The following is an 18,802-nucleotide window of genomic DNA, read 5'->3' on the forward strand; positions in this document are numbered from 1 at the left end:
AAAAGACGCATATGAGTGGATGATTCTCTGTGATATCATGCAACACTATCTCTGCTTTCTCCCCCCTGCGTGCATGTTTATGTGTGCGTGTGTTTGTGTTCACATGCCTCCTCTGGCCTCATCTCCTTCCCTTTTCTTTAAATTCAGGTTTTATGTTTCTCACTTTCAGGGGTAACATTTTTCATGTCCGTAGGTGTTTCCTTTTGTAAGTGCTGGTGTCTTTTCAGGGGACAGGAGGCTTTTGAAGAAGAGAACGAAAGAGAAGCAGATACACTGAGTAACTCATAGTTTAAAATTCCAGTGTCGTGAATTATAAGTTTGGCTGTAAAGAGAAATCTTGACGGGCTTTTGTTAGGCTTTCACTGAAAATTAAGGTTAACCATTTGTCCCCGATGTGAAATGCCCCCAACGAGGGGTGCCATGTTGTTGGTAGTATCATGCTGTGAGGACGTTTTTTAGTAGCAGGACCTGGGAGAGTAGTCAGGGTTGAGGGAAAGATGAAATCGATAATGTACCTTGATGATAACCTCCTCAAGAGCAGTCTGGACCTTAGACTGGGATAGAGGTTTATCTTCCAACAGGACAATGACCCTAAACACACAGCCAAAATTAAGAAGGACTGACTTTGAGACTGCTTTGTCTTCAAGTGACCCAGCAAGAGCGCAGACTTGAATCCAAGTAAATACCTCTGCAGAGATCTGTACCGTGTACCGGCGCTTCCCATCCAACTTGATGGGGCTTGAGAAGTTACCAAACACAAAACACAATGGGAGAAACCGCCCGAAAATAGGTGTACCAAGCTTAAACCATCATACTCCAAAAGACTTGAGACTGTAATTGCTGCCAAAAGATCTTCAACAAAGTAGGGAGCAATGGTTGTAATGGTTGGTTTTAAAAAATGCAACACAAAAGAACTGTGAATATTATCCAGACTGCATATTAAGCATACAATCTAATATCCAGAAATGCCATCTTTTTGTCACACTTGGAGAAAAAGCAGTTGAGATGTCTTTCTGAGAAATGTCAACAAAGTTAGTCCTTACACCTTGTAAATGAGGAAAAAAATATATAGACAGATTAGGAAAAGGTTCTTTTTTTAAAATTCACTTTATTTTAATTCACTAAGTTAATTCTAGTTTACTCACTGCATACAAAGTTTTTATCATTCTGTTAGAGCATATTTTTGGCCAAATCAGACTTCCTCCCTTCTCACTGTTATAATGTGGATGTTTCTCGTGGGTATCTATGCTACGGTTCCCAGAATATCTCATCCCAGCATTATCTGGTATCATTAAATTCCTGATTCACTGCTTCTGACTCACACTCCTTTCTCTGTCACTCAATCTTTTTTTGGTCTGCCTTATTCTCTCTCTCTCTCTCCCCCCCCCCCCCCCCCCGTCTGTCTAGCCACTAATCCACAATATGCCTGCTTTTTTTCTGAGCTTCATCGACCGGTAAGAGGAAACAAAATCATTAAAGGCCACGGTTTAAGCAAAATGCTGCAAGTACATAATCAGCCTTATGTGCCTTATGTGCCCAATGCCTTAAATGTCAAGACTGTGGAAAAACTGCAGTGAGAGTAAATGGAGAAAAACAGCAACCTAAAGAGAACAGGGTGCTGCTTTTGTGCATATAGGAGTAAGCGTAACCTATAATGTTTTAAAATCAGTGTGAAAATTGTTCAGTACTTTTCAAAATACCATATTAAATAACTTTTAAATAACTGGATTCATATTGATTTTCATTTTTATATTTGTATGTCATGTAAATATTTACAGCAGCAGCAAATTAATCAGTTACACGTAATTGAATGAAGTAATCTCCAAAGCAAGCAAGAGGTAAAATCAGCCCTAAAGAAACATGAAAAATATATATAATATATTGCCATGCTGCTATGCCTTGTTTCATCACTGTTTTCTCAGTCATTCAGCTTTAACAATTTCAGTGGCATTTTTCTTCTAAACCCTTCCACTCTCTTTTGAAATAACATGTAAGATTCTTGGTGTCAAGTATACCTTTGTATAGTTATAAAAACTCACTTTCCACTTTAAGATTCCCTCCTGGTATGTTAGAGGATGTATAAAACATATAAGACAGTCAGAAACAATGTGTTTCTGAAACCTTGTTGAAATTCCTAAAGTGACCTTTAAAATCGAGACTCTGAATATACAAAAATCTTTAATTTTGAAAATTCTACCACTCAACAAAAGATGACTCTTGCTGAAAATACCATTCTTGATTGCTTAAAGTTTCCACATTTAGAAAGTTTATGTATAAAATCAGGACTGGCTTCCAAATTATAGCTGGATGTAAATAAATCCTACCCACAGACAAAACTTAAGCTCTGTTTTTTGGGTGAGCAAAAACTTCACACACACACACATCTCTCTCTGTGTGGCAAGGTTCAAACATGAAAAAGCAAAACTATTTTTAATTAAAAGGGAATTTTAACAATGTTTCTTCTTAGCTTAGTCTCCGTTGTTCCAAAACTTTGAGCATTTGCTTGGTAAAACTGATTGGAGACTTGATTCTCAAAGAGCTTTTAGCTGAAAATGTGTGCATTTCCGCATAGTGACCAGCATAGCGTTTTTAATTTGGGGAAACTGGCAAGCTGAGGACAAAAGAAGAGGCAAGTCTAGAAAAACAATTTACAGCAGATGAACAGTATCTGAACATCATGTCCTTAAGAAATTGGAAAAGATTTGTCAAGGATCTGGCACAGATCTCAGAAATGGTCTCAGTGGAAGAATGGCTATCAACTCATTTTAAGGAAGACAATCACCGAGAGAAGGCTCGGGTTTGTAAAATTACACAAGAACTGCACTAAAAGTGGCAACAAGTCTTATGGAGTGATGGATCTAAATTTGGCATTTTTGCTTCAAATTGAAGTTAAAAAATATGATCATGTGACACAGTGAGTGTCTTCAGCCAAAAACATGGTGCCGGTTATTTCAACAGCCTCAAACCATGACACAGGTCTTGTCAAAATTGATGGAATTATGAATGCAGGAAGGTAATCCACCATGCAATACCATCTGGAAAGTGTCTGATTGGCTATAGCTTCAAACACAGCACACTGCAAATGCAACAAAAGCATACCTGGACAGAATTATCAGTCAGATTGGCCTCTCCAGAGACCAGACTCCAACATTCTTGTATCAGTGTAGGATCATCTTGACAGAGAATGGAACAAAAGGCAGCAAATATCCAAAGAAAACCTTTGAATTTTCTTCAAGAAGCCTGGAGAACTATTCCTGGAGACTACTTAAACAAATGACAAGAAAGCTCGTCTAAGAGAGTTCAGACTGTGTTGAAGACTAAAGCTGGTCATACTAAATATGGACTTTAAAGCTTGTTAGAACTGTACACTGTTTTTAGCTTATATAAAATATTTCCATGTATATTTGCACATTTCAATAAATCAGTGGCTCAAGAGTTTTGCACAACCCTGTGTGATTCCTTCAGAGCTCAGTTTCTTCATCTTGTACTCAGCAACCAAATCCTGAAACACCACTCAGTTTAAGTCAAAGGCTGAGATACAGGTAATGTAATAGGTGCATGTAATGTAATAGAACTAAAGTTTGGGTAATTAAAATTTTTAGGTGTGATGGGGTTTAAAAAAATGCAAACAAAGGTAAAAGGTGAAAGAGAACTGTTGTGTAATCATAGATCTAGTCTAGGATAATTGCAGAGAGAACAATTGTCCCAGGGACTCTGTCCTTAGAGAGAAACAGTCTGAGCGTGTGGGTGTTGGTGGGTGATGTCGCTGTCCAAGGTGCTGAACGCTTCCAGTTTCACTGCTGATTAAATCAATTCCAGCCACAAATCAAAAGTGTGGGTTCAGCTAGATCTGGTCACATTGTATTTTTATTTGTATTTTTGAAATTTGTACGAGTATATCCAACACTGTTTTTTACTAGTAAAACACACACATTACTAAATTAGTTTGTGTAGCTTCTCCACAAAATACCCTTAATCCGCTTCACTGTTCTATCTCCAGCTGCTCTTGCCTATAACTGTATCTAGGTCAGGCGGCACTTAGTGAGTCACCTCGTGACTGTGATTGCCAGAGGAGAAAGGTTACCTGATCACCATCCTCATTCCCCTCAACCCATCACATGGAAAAATCAGAGCTGATGGGAGAAAGTCATGCTCAAGAGAAATATTAACTTATTTGGAAAACTCAGGAGCCAGATGGATTTTCAGTTAGAAGCCACATTTAAATGTACTAGTTCATTACTGCATGCATAATATTTTAGTAATTTTATATCAACGGTTATGATTTAAATTCACTCTTCTTGGCTTTTCACGGAGAAACATGGAAAAGCATATATGTGGATCACTGTCTGTTTAGTGTCCAATATACTTACTGAAACAGATTTGCGAAGCAGACATTAGGTACAATATTCTAAATGTCGAAATGTGCAATACTATGTGTGCAATACCTGGAATGTCATTTAGATTCTTTCCAGAGTGTAATATAACTCTCTCTGGACAGTGTTTTCATATAGTAAGTATTATTAGTAGATTGCTGCATTCTCTGCTTTATTTTTCTTTGTCTTTATACCTCTCAAAAATGTAACTTCACCTGAAATTCCAATGTGCATGGACTGCTGGTCCTATGCGCAAAAGGCAAATAAAAATCTGAATCATGGACGAACTGAAAGGAAACCCCTCTTTTTTCTTTACTTTGGCTGTTGCAAGACACATTTATCATGTCAACATTTTCTGACTAATGTTAAACCACATGAGACTTAGAAACTCTTCAGAGCCTTTAATAATACAGTATATACAGCTTGTTAAGGCTAATAACAGTTGACACAGAATTAATATTGTTGTTTGTGGGAAGTTAACACAGACACAGAAGAACACTTTACAGTTCAGCAGTGAGAAGCAGGGATATTTGTCTTAAATCAGTTTCTAAATGATCTAATCATAAGCCATATAATAAAAAAAGGGGCATTCGGAAGCATATACTTTTGTCTTTAATACAAAAGGAGCAGAACAGAAAGGCGCAGTCTGCATATATCTGCATTAGCATACAAATTTCAGAAAACCTTTAAAATAATATTTTGACACACCTCTGGCTCAGTGAACTATAATCACAGTAGACTCATACAAAACACAACACTGCAGACTCAACTCACAAACGCACCCCAGTAGACTAAAGCACCAAATAATTTACTGAAATAAAAATAATTAAAAAGTTGTGTTTCCATGCTCCACTGGAACCAATATGTATCTGTAATCAGGAGCAGAAGAAAGTCAAGTCCACCTAATTACAGGCCGTGTAATGAACCACCTGCTGTGAGACTATGTCGCTGAATGAAGTGGGCCAGAAATGCTGTGTACTCATATTGTACACGCACAAACAGTGTCCCCACTCACACACAAATCCCACTCCCTACAAATTACACTCATACTCAGCGAGAATTTTAAGACCTCCACACTATAGAAAACCCCAGTCTGCATAAACAGCCTGACATGCATGCAGAGTAGGCTGAACACAAATTTCCCCCAAAATAAACTAAGGCTAACGGGAGAACAAATGCTTTTCAGTGTCCCCGCTGTGATCAGTAATAACACAATGTTTCTGTTTTTGGTGCCGACTGACACATCAGTGCATTTCATTTTGATTTAGAAGCACACAAACACACTGTAGGCTGTATATGCACATACACCGCCAAGGCAAAAAAATTACCCTAGAATAACCTGATATGAGCAAATGTCTGTCCACTTCCAATGTAACCCGCCTCACACATGCACACACAAACAGGCCATAGCTACCGCGCTAACCTTTTATCTCTAAATGATAAATGGAGGGCGTGGAGGATTCTGCCGTAGACAATATTGCCAATTTTCTACTTTGATGGCTTTTAAATTCTAACAGATATTTTTCTGAACTTTCAATTCATCATCCTGGACAATGTCCACTCAACCAGCAGAGCTGAGCTCAAAGGGCACATCCATTCTCAGACATGTGCATGCACACACATACACCAACCCCCCCCCCCACACACACACACACAGAGGCAGAAGTAAAGACATATTGGTTCAGCTCCCTAATTTTGCCTGCAAGACCTCAAATCGAAAGACTCATTCTGTTAACTAATTTGTTTCTTTGAAGCTGTCTGAAAACGGAGAAGTATTTAAGGGCTTGAGGCATCTCACCAAAACATTCTTACAGAAAACAGCAGCTGCTGGTGAACTTTAAGTATCATTCAAATAAATAACTGATGCATCATCGCTACGACTCTTCTTTGTGGGTGTAATAGTTTTCAGAGTTAATCAAGTAAAGGTAAAGTTGAAGATCCCTATGCAGCTGACATTAAACTTAAATATTTTGATTTCAGCTATGATAAAGTATATTGTACTGCTCTGGACAAGGCATGCTGGAATGTAAACATTTAATATCTTATTCTAGACAGCAATATGTTCAGATACCCGGAGCCAAATAGAGTGAAATTCTAAGGGCTTAAATAGATACAGTACATCTACATCGTTTTGTGACTCCAAATCGACTGCTAGAGTTGATTGACTGCACTCAAGACACTGTTTGAATTGTACCAGAAGGGCCCTTCACAGTGAATGCAACAATGGTACTGCTGTGCTCTGAAATGCGCATGAATGGTTTGCTGCTGATTCAGGCAAAGCACACCGTTATGAAATGACACGTCAGGACAGAAAAGACTGTTTAGAAAAAAACAAAAAACAAACAAAATAACCCCACCCCGCTCAAATGTAACACAGGTATGCAGTGGCCAGAGCCCTCAACCGGTCCAGGATATGACATCATCCCCTGGCTCATATATACTTCATCTTGTTCCCAGAAGTGTTTAGTGGGTAATTGTGTCCATAGACAGACAGAGCTCTGCTTTCATTTTTGCTAATTAATATTCAATATTTACATTGATGTACAAAAGCATTTAAACCACAGTGAAGTCCATGTAGTTTAATCTTTGTGTGTGTGTGTGTGTGTGCGTGTGTGTGTGCGCGCGCGTGTATATATATATATAAGTAAAACATTCAAGGATTTGTGTTAACTGCAAATGTTAGCAAGCCTTACCTGCTTTCGTGACCCATTGTAACCTTACATTACAAAGTCAGACCACGCTGCTGTGGCTAATTTGTTTTTTAAAATTGTATGCTTATTTAATAATTGCTTTGTATATTTTGAAGAAATAGAGTAAATATTTAATTTCAGCTTGTTTTTTTTCTCATTGTGATTTCAGTAATCCAAGATACCTGACACTAATCTTAATGACAAATTACTTTGAAGTCTTTCAGATAGGACAGAAGGAGACTGTGGGGTTACTAACAATATAGTGAAGCTGTCAGCTAACAGCATATTAGCATGAGTTGAGTGTCCTGCTTAGGAAATGTATTGCTCAATACATAAATGTGTTACCATTGTTCACTTTCTGTGTTACATGCATTTAGAGAAATCTGGCTTTAGAACACATTAGCAGGTTGCAGTAAAGCTCATCTTACTGTGTATCATGTGTCACAAGGCATGTTTTCACTACGTTTTATAAGATGCTTGCTAGTGGTATTATTTACATGTTTAACATATTTATGTTTTTTCACAATTAAAGACATATAAACACATTTCTTATTTATGCCTTATCTTTTACCTTGCAACCTTGCATTTCATTACCACAATAAATTCATGATGTTAATCTGTAATAAACTATGAAAAATCAATAACATGTCACACAGTTTGTGTCCTTTCCTCACTATTATTCTTGTACACAGGCTCTTCTGTTGTGCTGCATGGGGATGCTCCAATCACACAGAGAAAAGGAGTGTACATGTACAGAGAGCTTAAGAAAAAAATCTTAGCTATGGATTAAAAAACAACAATAAATACGCAAAGCACTCAAATAAATGCACCAAATTTCAACCAAATTTTGCACCAAAATTTGCACCAAATTTTTCTTCTTGTAATAAAGACCAGACCAATGGGAAAAAAATGTTTTGATCATTAAATAAAGAAAGTGGGCACATCTTGAAAAACTGGATACATCTCGAGGTCAATGCAGTGAGTCTTCAGGATGAATCTTCCTGTGCTGAGAGAGAGGTAGTAACAGTCAAAAGGACCACAAGGCCCTAAAAATTATTTTAGGACTTCTCAAATATGCCGTGACTCTATTTATAGCCCTGTATAAAAAATATACGTAGCTGTTTTGCTGATTCATGTGCATTTATGATTTTCATTGGTGGAGTGTTCACAAACGTGTTTTAATGCACAAATAAATTTAATTCATGTGTGCTGATATTATATTGTATGATGCTCCATGATCATTGCTGTAAAGAAACAGTGAATGAAGGTGGAATGACTCTCAGGGTGGTCTCTAGCAGTGGTTGAAGATAGATAGATAGATAGATAGATAGATAGAAAGATACCTATCTATCTATCTATCTATCTATCTATCTATCTATCTATCTATCTATCTATCTATCTCGTTTAGAGAAACATTGTGTTCTTTTTAAAATGTAAAACTGAACAAATAATTAAAATAATTTGCAAAAAAAAAAAAAAGAACTGCAATGTATACCACATGACATACACACCCCAAGTAACACACACACACACACACACACACACACACACACACACACACACACACACACACACACACACACACACACACACACACAAAGGGACCTCTTGCCCATCACCATTTGCTAGGCTTGTGTTTATGTCCTTGCCTACAGCCACATCAGTTTCACCAGCTGGGCTTCACAGAGATTACTGTCCTATAGCAGTGCACATTTGTGTGTTTGTATGTGTGGGGTGTTGGTCGGGTCTGTCCGCCTGTAGAAAGAGGCAGAAACCGAGAAACACTCAAGTAAACAAAGACCTTTTTTCAAGGTTTTCAAACCTCTTGTGAGGATTGTTGCCCTTGCTCTTGCCAAAGATTTGTCAAAGCTTCACTGTACTTCAGGATAAAGACTGACCATCCGGTACTGTAGACACAGAACAAAAATAACTTGTGAAAATCTGCTACAATTCTGATTTTATGTGCAGCCGCAGTGACTTGAAACATAATATGACAAATATACAGCAGTTCTGCTAGTGAAGTTTAAACTGTATTGAATAACTTTTGCTTTGAGACATTGTGTGTCCTTATGCTTGACGTAGCCAATAGAAGATAGAAGAAAGGTGTCATCTAGGCTTCAGTGTTCTGATTGTTACTGAAAAATGGCCCAGTGTTCACTAAGAAAACATTCTTAGTGACACTGCACTACCACCAGCCTAGACTTATCATTATTATTATTATTTAAGCTCCTGACACCAAACGAGCCTGCCATCTGAATGCCTCAGCTAAAATTTAGATTCAGCACTTTGTTCAGTCTAAGATGCTCTTATGGTCAACACAGTTATAAAGAATAGCTATCGAAGTAATTCTAAACCAGCCTGAACCTTCTCATCTGACCTTCCACGCCAATAAGATAGTCAGTCTAAAGAACTGCTGCTCACTGGATGTGTTTGGGTTTCTCTGTAAATGAAAAGACTGTTATGACAAGGCCATGGGCATAGCTGGACTGGCCATCGGGCGTACCGGGCATTTGCCCGGTGGGCCGCTGGCGATTTTTTGTTTTTATGGGCCGATGGATTTTTTTTTCTTTAGGAAAGGTATATATAATGAAAGGTGTTGGATTGGCCAATTGGTCATGATCGACTCTGGGCTGGACCAATTACAGCCGAGGAGGCCGGATGCACCCTCCCCCTTGTTTAGCAATCACGTGACTTTCGCGCATTGCATGCCGGGAACTCGTGGCAAAACAATCCAAGTACCGCATCAAATGCAAGCATTTGCAGCACCGCAAAACGTTCATTCTCCGGTTCCAATGCCTTCTTGTTTTTCTTTGCCGCACAAAAAAGGAATGTACAAAACAAAAGGAGAACAATGCCGGTCCGTACAAAGACAGACTCGACGAAAAGACAAAGAAAAGATACGAGGAAAAAAAATCAAAGGAGTGAAAGGGTCAGACCCTTATGAGTGGACAAAAGACGTCAGCGTGCTGCCCAACTTTCACCATGCTCAGATTTATAATTATACGGTTCTTGGAGTGAGTGCATACACTTGTGAAGTTTAGTAACTTCAGGTCACTGCAACAAGCCCAGGTACAGTTTACCGCCGGATGGGTGCAGGACCTTAAAATGCACCGTGTAGAAAGTAAAGACCATCGTACGAACAAAGGTAAGTTTACCAGTCTCACAAATCGTCGTCATAGATACACATTCGTTAACCGTTTATTAATATAACCTTTGAGCTCAACGGTAATTAATTAGTAGTGGAAATAATTTCTGGTAGCGCTACAGAAATGTAGCAGTGACAATAATATTGTATGCTGTAATCGCACTGGGCAATTAGTGATACAAAACAACTGTTTTATCCTGTGAATAAAAGTATATGTTTTTGTCAATGTACCATAATAACAGAAGCGAAACGCAATATTGTGTCAGGACAATTCACTATTTATGCACAATAAACACAATAAATAAAGGAGCATAGCGCCACAATTTCTGTTCAGCGCCAGACTTGCTTGTAACCTATATCACCAATTATGTTAAGAAAAATGACGTATTAACTACTACAAAACTCTGACCTTTGTGGGAATGCTTGGAGCAGACTAACATGTGAGCTGCAGTGTTCTGAGACGTTATATTTGGTATATCCAGACCATCCGTCGGCTCTTACTTCGGAAACATGGCTTAAAAAATTTCTCTTCAACGACATAATCCGATAAAAAAAAAAAAAACGATCTCTTTACCCGTCGGCTTCCCGTGGCTGTCATGCGACCGGCTATTGCAGTTAATAATACAAGAGCTTCTTGCCATTTTTTGGGTTTCTTTTTATCGCTGTGTAACTGAGTTCAATTGAAAGCCTGCGTGCGCTACTACTGCTTGCCACAAATTCCCAGAATCCTTTGCGGTTTTACCCCTGAATGACGTCACATTTATCCTGGTGGGCCGGTCTCTAGTCAAAATGCCCGGGCCGATTTTTTGTCCCAGTCCAGCCTTGGCCATGGGGATTAGTACAAAGGAATATTCAAACTAGGCAACCATGACAATCTCCAGTGGTTGAAAGAAAATAAGATGACATTTATTTGCCCGTTCTTTATGGAAGAAATATAGTATCATCAGAATTCAAGTATTTTTAGACATTGAATTTATGACACTGAATTTTTATCCTCCAAATTTCCCTGCAAAAATATTCACCTGCAAAAATTCACCTGCAAAAATTCACCTGCAAAAAATTCACCTGCAAAAATTCACCTGAAAAAAATTCACCTGCAAAAATTCACCTGCAAAAATTCACCTGCAAAAATTCAACTGCAAAAGTGATGAACTTTAATGACCCAAGCCAGAGCAATCAGCACCAGACCGAGTCGAGTGGCTCTCAGTCAATTAAATTACGCTGTTTGATCACATGACACCGTTAGCCAGCAGTGTGTCTCCTAAAAGAGAGCTGTTTAAAGGTGAGTGATTAAGTTTTTCTCCTAAATAGAGATCATTACAGAACGCCTAGTCCTACTTAAAATCCCATTTATTATTATAATTTTTTATCATCTACTCGAACTAAGGAAAACGTTTGACTAACTCAAAGACAATTTCCACGCCTCCCCTGCCTGACTGCAGAGGCAGTTTTGAATTTAGGAGCGCCAAGATGGCAGCGGCAAACCCTGGCGGCTCTCCGGTGAGTATATATATTTTTTTATCTTCAAGTTTGTCTTTTGAAACCTTAATTTTATTTAAATCCGTTGCTCACGTATAAAGTACACAGACGGGGTCTTTGCTCAACTCGTCTGAGGCGTGTCTCACTAAGCGCTACATGCTAGCATCCTGCTAACCGAGCTACCCTTTACATGCTGTGCTTTAGAAAATGGGATACTCGTTAAAAAAAATACTCCGCAGATATTGATAGATAGACGAACACTGCAAATATAATGTTGGAAACGAGAACGGCCTTTGGTGAAGGGGTAAAATACACCATGAATAGAGCCATAGAGTGAATGGCTGCCATGGTTGCAGAACAGCCTGATTTAATGACAAGAATGGGGAAGAGTGAGGTGAAGTGAACCAAAGCCACAAAACACGGTCAGACAAGGCGGCAAAAGGGCAGTGATCTGTCCGTCAGTATGAAGTTGGTGTGTGCTTTGGTGAACAAAAACTCCAGACCGGTAGCAGGAAGATGGGAGACTCGTGTTTCACTGGAATAGTGGTGAATTAAAACATCCTTTGTTGGGGACATTTCGGTGTAAATGCATCCATACAGGCAAGACAGAGGCAGACTAGACAGTGAAGAAAACAAGGCAAACATTAGAAATATAAAAACGGAAATATAGGATGAGTCGGGGATGAGTTCCTGCCCCAAGTGGAGGAGTTCAAGTATCTCGGGGTCTTGTTCGCGAGTGATGGGAGAAGGGAGCCGGAGATCGACAGACGGATTGGGGCTGCAGCTGCAGTAATGCGGACGCTGCACCGGTCCGTCGTGGTGAAGAGGGAGCTGAGTGTAAAAGTGAAGCTCTCAATTTACCGGTCGATCTACGTCCCTACCCTCACCTATGGCCACGAGCTGTGGGTAGTGACCAAAAGAACGAGATCGCGGATACAAGCGGCAGAAATGAGCTTCCTCCAAAGGGTGGCTGGCCTCTCCCTTAGAGATAGGGTGAGAAGGTCGGCCATCCGGGAGGGGCTCAGAGTAGAGCAGCTGCTGCTCCACATCGAAAGGAGCCAGCTGAGGTGGTTCGGGCATCTGACAAGGATGCCCCCTGGGCGCCTCCTGGGTGAGGTGTTCCAGGCATGTCCCACCGGGAGGAGGCCCCGGGGCAGACCCAGGACACGCTGGAGAGATTATATCTCTCGGCTGGCCTGGGAACGCCTTGGTATTCCCCCGGATAAGCTGGAGGAGGTGGCTGGGCAGAGGGAGGTCTGGGCCCCCGCGACCCGGCCTCGGATAAAGCGGATGAAGATGGATGGATGGAAATATAGGATTAATATAACATACAATTAGGGAAAATGTAAGGAACACAATGTAAATGATATTGTAAAGTCATTAAAACGGCATACTCTGATTAAAAGAAACGCATAATTGGGTAGGATAATAACAATAATAATGTTAAAAAAACATGTACAAGATGGGTATGTATACTTGTAGCCAGAATACTATAAAGTTGTAGCATGCCAGACCATCTTGATTGAATGTAACTTCGCTCCACACAAGTTTTATGGTAGACATATTCATATTGGTATCTAATAAATGATTAATTCTTAGATTTTATCGAACGTTAATTTATAAATTGTTTCTGTCTTTATGTGTTTGTTTCAGATTATGCAAGATGAAATTATTCAGTCAGCAAGACACTTGCTGCAGTTGCTGACATCATCCAACTGAACTGCTGCTGTGATGAATCAGAATACAAGGTTTACTTTAGCAAGACTTATGAGTTAATGCTACATTTAACTAAATTGTTATATATTTTTTGTGTCCAATATTGTCTCCATATGATTTTGTTTTTTGCAACATCTTGCAGAGAACAGAGTCAAGGTACCAGCTTGGTCAACCCTAAAAGACCATCTGTTCAATGACCAGGTGAAAAAGTCATAAACTAAACACTCTGCATGAGCATGGAATTTAGGATGCAACTTTATATCTTACCTGCTCTACACTCAGGGCTTGAATTACAACAACAGTCAATCACATAAAAAAAATATACTTTTGGTAGTTCTGTGTCTGTCTCTCTCCTCCAAACCCAGATGGCTGCTGGTACTGAACCGGGTTCTGGTTCTGCTGGAGGTTTCTTCTTGTTAAAGGGGAGTTTTTCCTCTGCACTGTCACTTCATGCTGCTCAGTGTGAGGGATTGTTGAGGTTGAGTCCATATGTCCTGCGAACAACTGCTGGGCAATGACACCATGCAATCTTCTGGGATTCCTTGGATAAAAAACCTGTGAACTGCACTTGTCCTTGGTCTTCACAGCTCACCTTTTTACTGTTTATTGAATCAAAATGCTCCAGTGACATGGATTCTACATTGTAACTGATGTGATGTTCTATAAAGTGGTTTTAATAAAAAAAGGCAAAAATTAGTTTGTTTCTTTATTCAATTTTTGAACAGTGATACTCATTCAGTAAATGCAAATTATTTACATGGCAGTGCACTATAGGCATAAATCTAGACCCCTAGATAAAACATGATGGCATTATAGCAGTGACAACTCCTCCACAGTAGCAGGTGGGATTTCTTTTTTGAGGACGGCTCCTTTTACCTGTCACTACAGATGGTCTGTTTATGTTTTGATCAAGAGCCTTTTTTGGGCAGCTGAAGAGGAGAAGTCTATCTTATGGCCAACCTCTGACTGTATCTTGGTCACATTACCCAGCAAAACCCAGTATGCAGGTTCACCTGTAACAGTCCTTGTGCCACAGATCAACACTGTTGCTTCTACATTAAACAGAAGAGCAGTGACGTGGGTGCAGGTCTCCGTGACTCCGGCCTTACAGCTGCAGTGGGCGGCTTCAACCTTCCCTGTGATGCTCACGGTGACCCATGGCTGCAATGCTGGTTCATTCAGTCTTTGAGAGTGCAGTACCTGAAACACACACACAAAGTTCTTGTCTTTAAATGAACTATGAGCCAAGGCTGACATAAATGTTTTATCTACTTAATCATTAATGTAACAGTGTTTAGAAAGTTAGCACATACATGTAATTTTTCATTTCTTTATGTGTCCATCTATAGAACGCTGCATGTTATATTCTAAATCTGCCTGTTCTGTCAGAAACCTGCCTGCAGAAAATGAACCTAAAGGATGTAATCACTTTCAAGATGGAGAAAGCATAAAGTGACAATTATGAATCACTTAATATGATAAGGAGATTCTGCAGGTCATTAATCAATGTATAAAATTAAAATAAAATGCATTTTTAGTGACACAAGATACAAATATGGAAGCAAGATGTATAATCGCTCAGTTTGGGGAAATTGTGGGTAGCCTGCAAGAGCCTCAACTTCTCCATACCCACAATGTGCAACAAATGGGCACAGCTGATCTTCAACAGTGGAACATCGGCCAGTTACTTCCAACTTTAACGCAGCTTGTAGTCTTGGAGAGCAGCACACCAAAACTGCATGCACAACTTCTGCTAACAGTGGAAACAGATTAAGAAATCCATGCAAACAGATTCATAAACCGAAAGAATATTATTTTACAGGATTAATGATCATATCAGCCGCTGGCTGATCACAAACCCTGAGGGTGTATACGAGAAGCAGAAGAAGCAGAGGGAATATCCCGTTTAAGTTTAGATAGTATTTGTAAAGATATTGACCATATCCTTTTCTGAAAGTGTGGATATAATGGATGGGGTAAGGTACTGACATGCTACAACTTTATAGTTGTTAAATTCTGGCTACAAGTATACATACCCATCTTGTACATGTTTTTTTTTTAGTTTTTTTAATTATTATTATTGTTATTATTATTATTATTATTATTATCCTACCCAATTATGTGTTTCTTTTAATCAGAGTATGCTGTTTTAATGACTTTACAATATCATTTACATTGTGTTCCTTACATTTTCCCTAATTGTATGTTATATTAATCCTATATTTCCATCCATCCATCTTCATCCGCTTTATCCGAGGCCGGGTCGCGGGGGCCCAGACCTCCCTCTGCCCAGCCACCTCCTCCAGCTTATCCGGGGGAATACCAAGGCGTTCCCAGGCCAGCCGAGAGATATAATCTCTCCAGCGTGTCCTGGGTCTGCCCCGGGGCCTCCTCCCGGTGGGACATGCCTGGAACACCTCACCCAGGAGGCGCCCAGGGGGCATCCTTGTCAGATGCCCGAACCACCTCAGCTGGCTCCTTTCGATGTGGAGCAGCAGCTGCTCTACTCTGAGCCCCTCCCGGATGGCCGACCTTCTCACCCTATCTCTAAGGGAGAGGCCAGCCACCCTTCGGAGGAAGCTCATTTCTGCCGCTTGTATCCGCGATCTCGTTCTTTTGGTCACTACCCACAGCTCGTGGCCATAGGTGAGGGTAGGGACGTAGATCGACCGGTAAATTGAGAGCTTCACTTTTACACTCAGCTCCCTCTTCACCACGACGGACCGGTGCAGCGTCCGCATTACTGCAGCTGCAGCCCCAATCCGTCTGTCGATCTCCGGCTCCCTTCTCCCATCACTCGCGAACAAGACCCCGAGATACTTGAACTCCTCCACTTGGGGCAGGAACTCATCCCCGACTCATCCTATATTTCCGTTTTTATATTTCTAATGTTTGCCTTGTTTTCTTCACTGTCTAGTCTGCCTCTGTCTTGCCTGTATGGATGCATTTACACCGAAATGTCCCCAACAAAGGATGTTTTAATTCACCACTATTCCAGTGAAACACGAGTCTCCCATCTTCCTGCTACCGGTCTGGAGTTTTTGTTCACCAAAGCACACACCAACTTCATACTGACGGACAGATCACTGCCCTTTTGCCGCCTTGTCTGACCGTGTTTTGTGGCTTTGGTTCACTTCACCTCACTCTTCCCCATTCTTGTCATTAAATCAGGCTGTTCTGCAACCATGGCAGCCATTCACTCTATGGCTCTATTCATGGTGTATTTTACCCCTTCACCAAAGGCCGTTCTCGTTTCCAACATTATATTTGCAGTGTTCGTCTATCTATCAATATCTGCGGAGTATTTTTTTTAACGAGTATCCCATTTTCTAAAGCACAGCATGTAAAGGGTAGCTCGGTTAGCAGGATGCTAGCATGTAGCGCTTAGTGAGACACGCCTCAGACGAGTTGAGCAAAGACCCCGTCTGTGTACTTTATACGTGAGCAACGGATTTAAATAAAATTAAGGTTTCAAAAGACAAACTTGAAGATAAAAAAATATATATACTCACCGGAGAGCCGCCAGGGTTTGCCGCTGCCATCTTGGCGCTCCTAAATTCAAAACTGCCTCTGCAGTCAGGCAGGGGAGGCGTGGAAATTGTCTTTGAGTTAGTCAAACGTTTTCCTTAGTTCGAGTAGATGATAAAAAATAATAATAATAAATGGGATTTTAAGTAGGACTAGGCGTTCTGTAATGATCTCTATTTAGGAGAAAAACTTAATCACTCACCTTTAAACAGCTCTCTTTTAGGAGACACACTGCTGGCTAACGGTGTCATGTGATCAAACAGCATAATTTAATTGACTGAGAGCCACTCGACTCGATCTGGTGCTGATTGCTCTGGCTTGGGTCATTAAAGTTCATCACTTTTGCAGTTGAATTTTTGCAGGTGAATTTTTGCAGGTGAATTTTTTTCCAGGTGAATTTTTTGCAGGTGAATTTTTTTCAGGTGAATTTTTGCAGGTGAATTTTTTGCAGGTGAATTTTTTGCAGGTGAATTTTTTTCAGGTGAATTTTTTTCAGGTGAATTTTTTGCAGGTGAATTTTTTGCAGGTGAATTTTTGCAGGTGAATTTTTGCAGGTGAATATTTTTGCAGGGAAATTTGGAGGATAAAAATTCAGTGTCATAAATTCAATGTCTAAAAATACTTGAATTCTGATGATACTATATTTCTTCCATAGTTCTTACATACAAAACGAACAAGCTCCACATCTCTAGTTCCATTTATTTATTTAAATTGTTAGCATTGTATCTCATTGGAGCATCCTCAACACTGCTCCAAATGTTTCAGCTTATGTTCAAAAGCTCACTAAGACTCTTGTACCCTTTGATCTTTATGTTTGTCTAGTTTTTACTTGTTCAGGTTCAGACTTTTGTTGCACTGGTGACACGTGTATTCAGTTTTATTGGATAAAGGTTGCACCTATAGGGTTGAATTTTCAGTGTTAAATATAAAGCATAGAGATGCACTGTCTTGATATTCTGAGCCACTACTGTGCAATAGAAGAGTCTGGCTGATAGCTGATGCTAATGTTTTTTATTTATTATTTTATGTTGTTTATTGTTTTATTTCTCTTTTCTGTCCGAACTGTAGATTATTCTTCATCACTCTGTCTTTAAAGACAGTGCAAAATACAATCTTACACAACTCGATGATCAAGCACTGCTGCCATCTCATACAGTCATTGTCTTAAAGAAGTGAACAAGGCTAATATTAGTCAGCACCTAGAAGTACAATATAAGTGAATACTCCTATTGTGGTGAATACTTCCCTGTGGAGCATCTCAGGTGAAGGTTTATATTTCACCATGACAACGTTCAAAGCAAACTACCAAGAAAAAGAAGGAGTAACTTCAGAAAAACTGTGAATATTGTGCAGAGTGGATGTAAGAGCATCTGTGTACAAACCAGAAAGTGCAGGTCAAAATGCAGTGTACATAAGTCTTAACAGGAAAAAAAAGTGTATTCTTATTATTTAGATAATCTACTTAGTCAGTACTGGAATCATCAGAATCAGAGTACTTTATTAACAGGATTAATTTAGTTTGTTACAAACTGTAAATTTTAGAATACAGTGGAAAATGGTGAGGTGGAACAACTCAGTTATTCTGTGAAACAACACATATTTTGCACTAATAAATGTTTGCTTTTTACCTAAGTGATAACGACTGCACAATTTCCTGAGTGCTGTGACAGTCAGGAGTGTCACAGCACTGTTGTGTAACACTAAGAGTGCCGTGACATTTCTACATACTAATATGTGTGCATTTTACAGTATTGTTGCCAAGGGATGAAAATGATACATGGCTTTCATATATTGTTGTAGGTTCATAATTGCCAAAAATGTCTCTTGTTAGTCTTTTGGTAGGTGGTTGCCAGGCAACCTGATGATGTTAT

General features: G+C 39.7%; 2 long non-coding RNA genes across 3 annotated transcripts; one reads left to right on the top strand and one right to left on the bottom strand.

Moving 5' to 3' along the window:
* Nucleotides 1–11,431: 11,431 nt before the first annotated feature.
* Nucleotides 11,432–13,905, top strand: LOC146657524 (uncharacterized). 2 transcript variants are annotated; one of them, XR_014914068.1, is made up of 5 exons: nucleotides 11,432–11,490; nucleotides 11,596–11,708; nucleotides 13,341–13,435; nucleotides 13,546–13,604; nucleotides 13,769–13,905. It is a non-coding gene; the product is annotated as an uncharacterized LOC146657524 (long non-coding RNA). The 2 variants fall into 2 exon arrangements; XR_014914069.1 differs by having other exon boundaries at nucleotides 13,546–13,612; nucleotides 13,769–13,895.
* Nucleotides 13,906–14,519: 614 nt separating this feature from the next.
* On the bottom strand, nucleotides 14,520–17,183 carry LOC146657525 (uncharacterized). The gene is made up of 3 exons (XR_014914070.1): nucleotides 17,134–17,183; nucleotides 16,916–17,028; nucleotides 14,520–14,603 (listed from the first exon to the last, which is right to left on the bottom strand). It is a non-coding gene; the product is annotated as an uncharacterized LOC146657525 (long non-coding RNA).
* Between the last annotated feature and the right edge of the window lie 1,619 nt (nucleotides 17,184–18,802).

The sequence above is a fragment of the Rhamphochromis longiceps genome, linkage group LG12, assembly GCF_057381845.1.
Source record: "Rhamphochromis longiceps isolate RC_006_pf linkage group LG12, R_longiceps_female_GT1.1, whole genome shotgun sequence".
Classification (NCBI taxonomy): Eukaryota; Metazoa; Chordata; class Actinopteri; order Cichliformes; family Cichlidae; genus Rhamphochromis; species Rhamphochromis longiceps.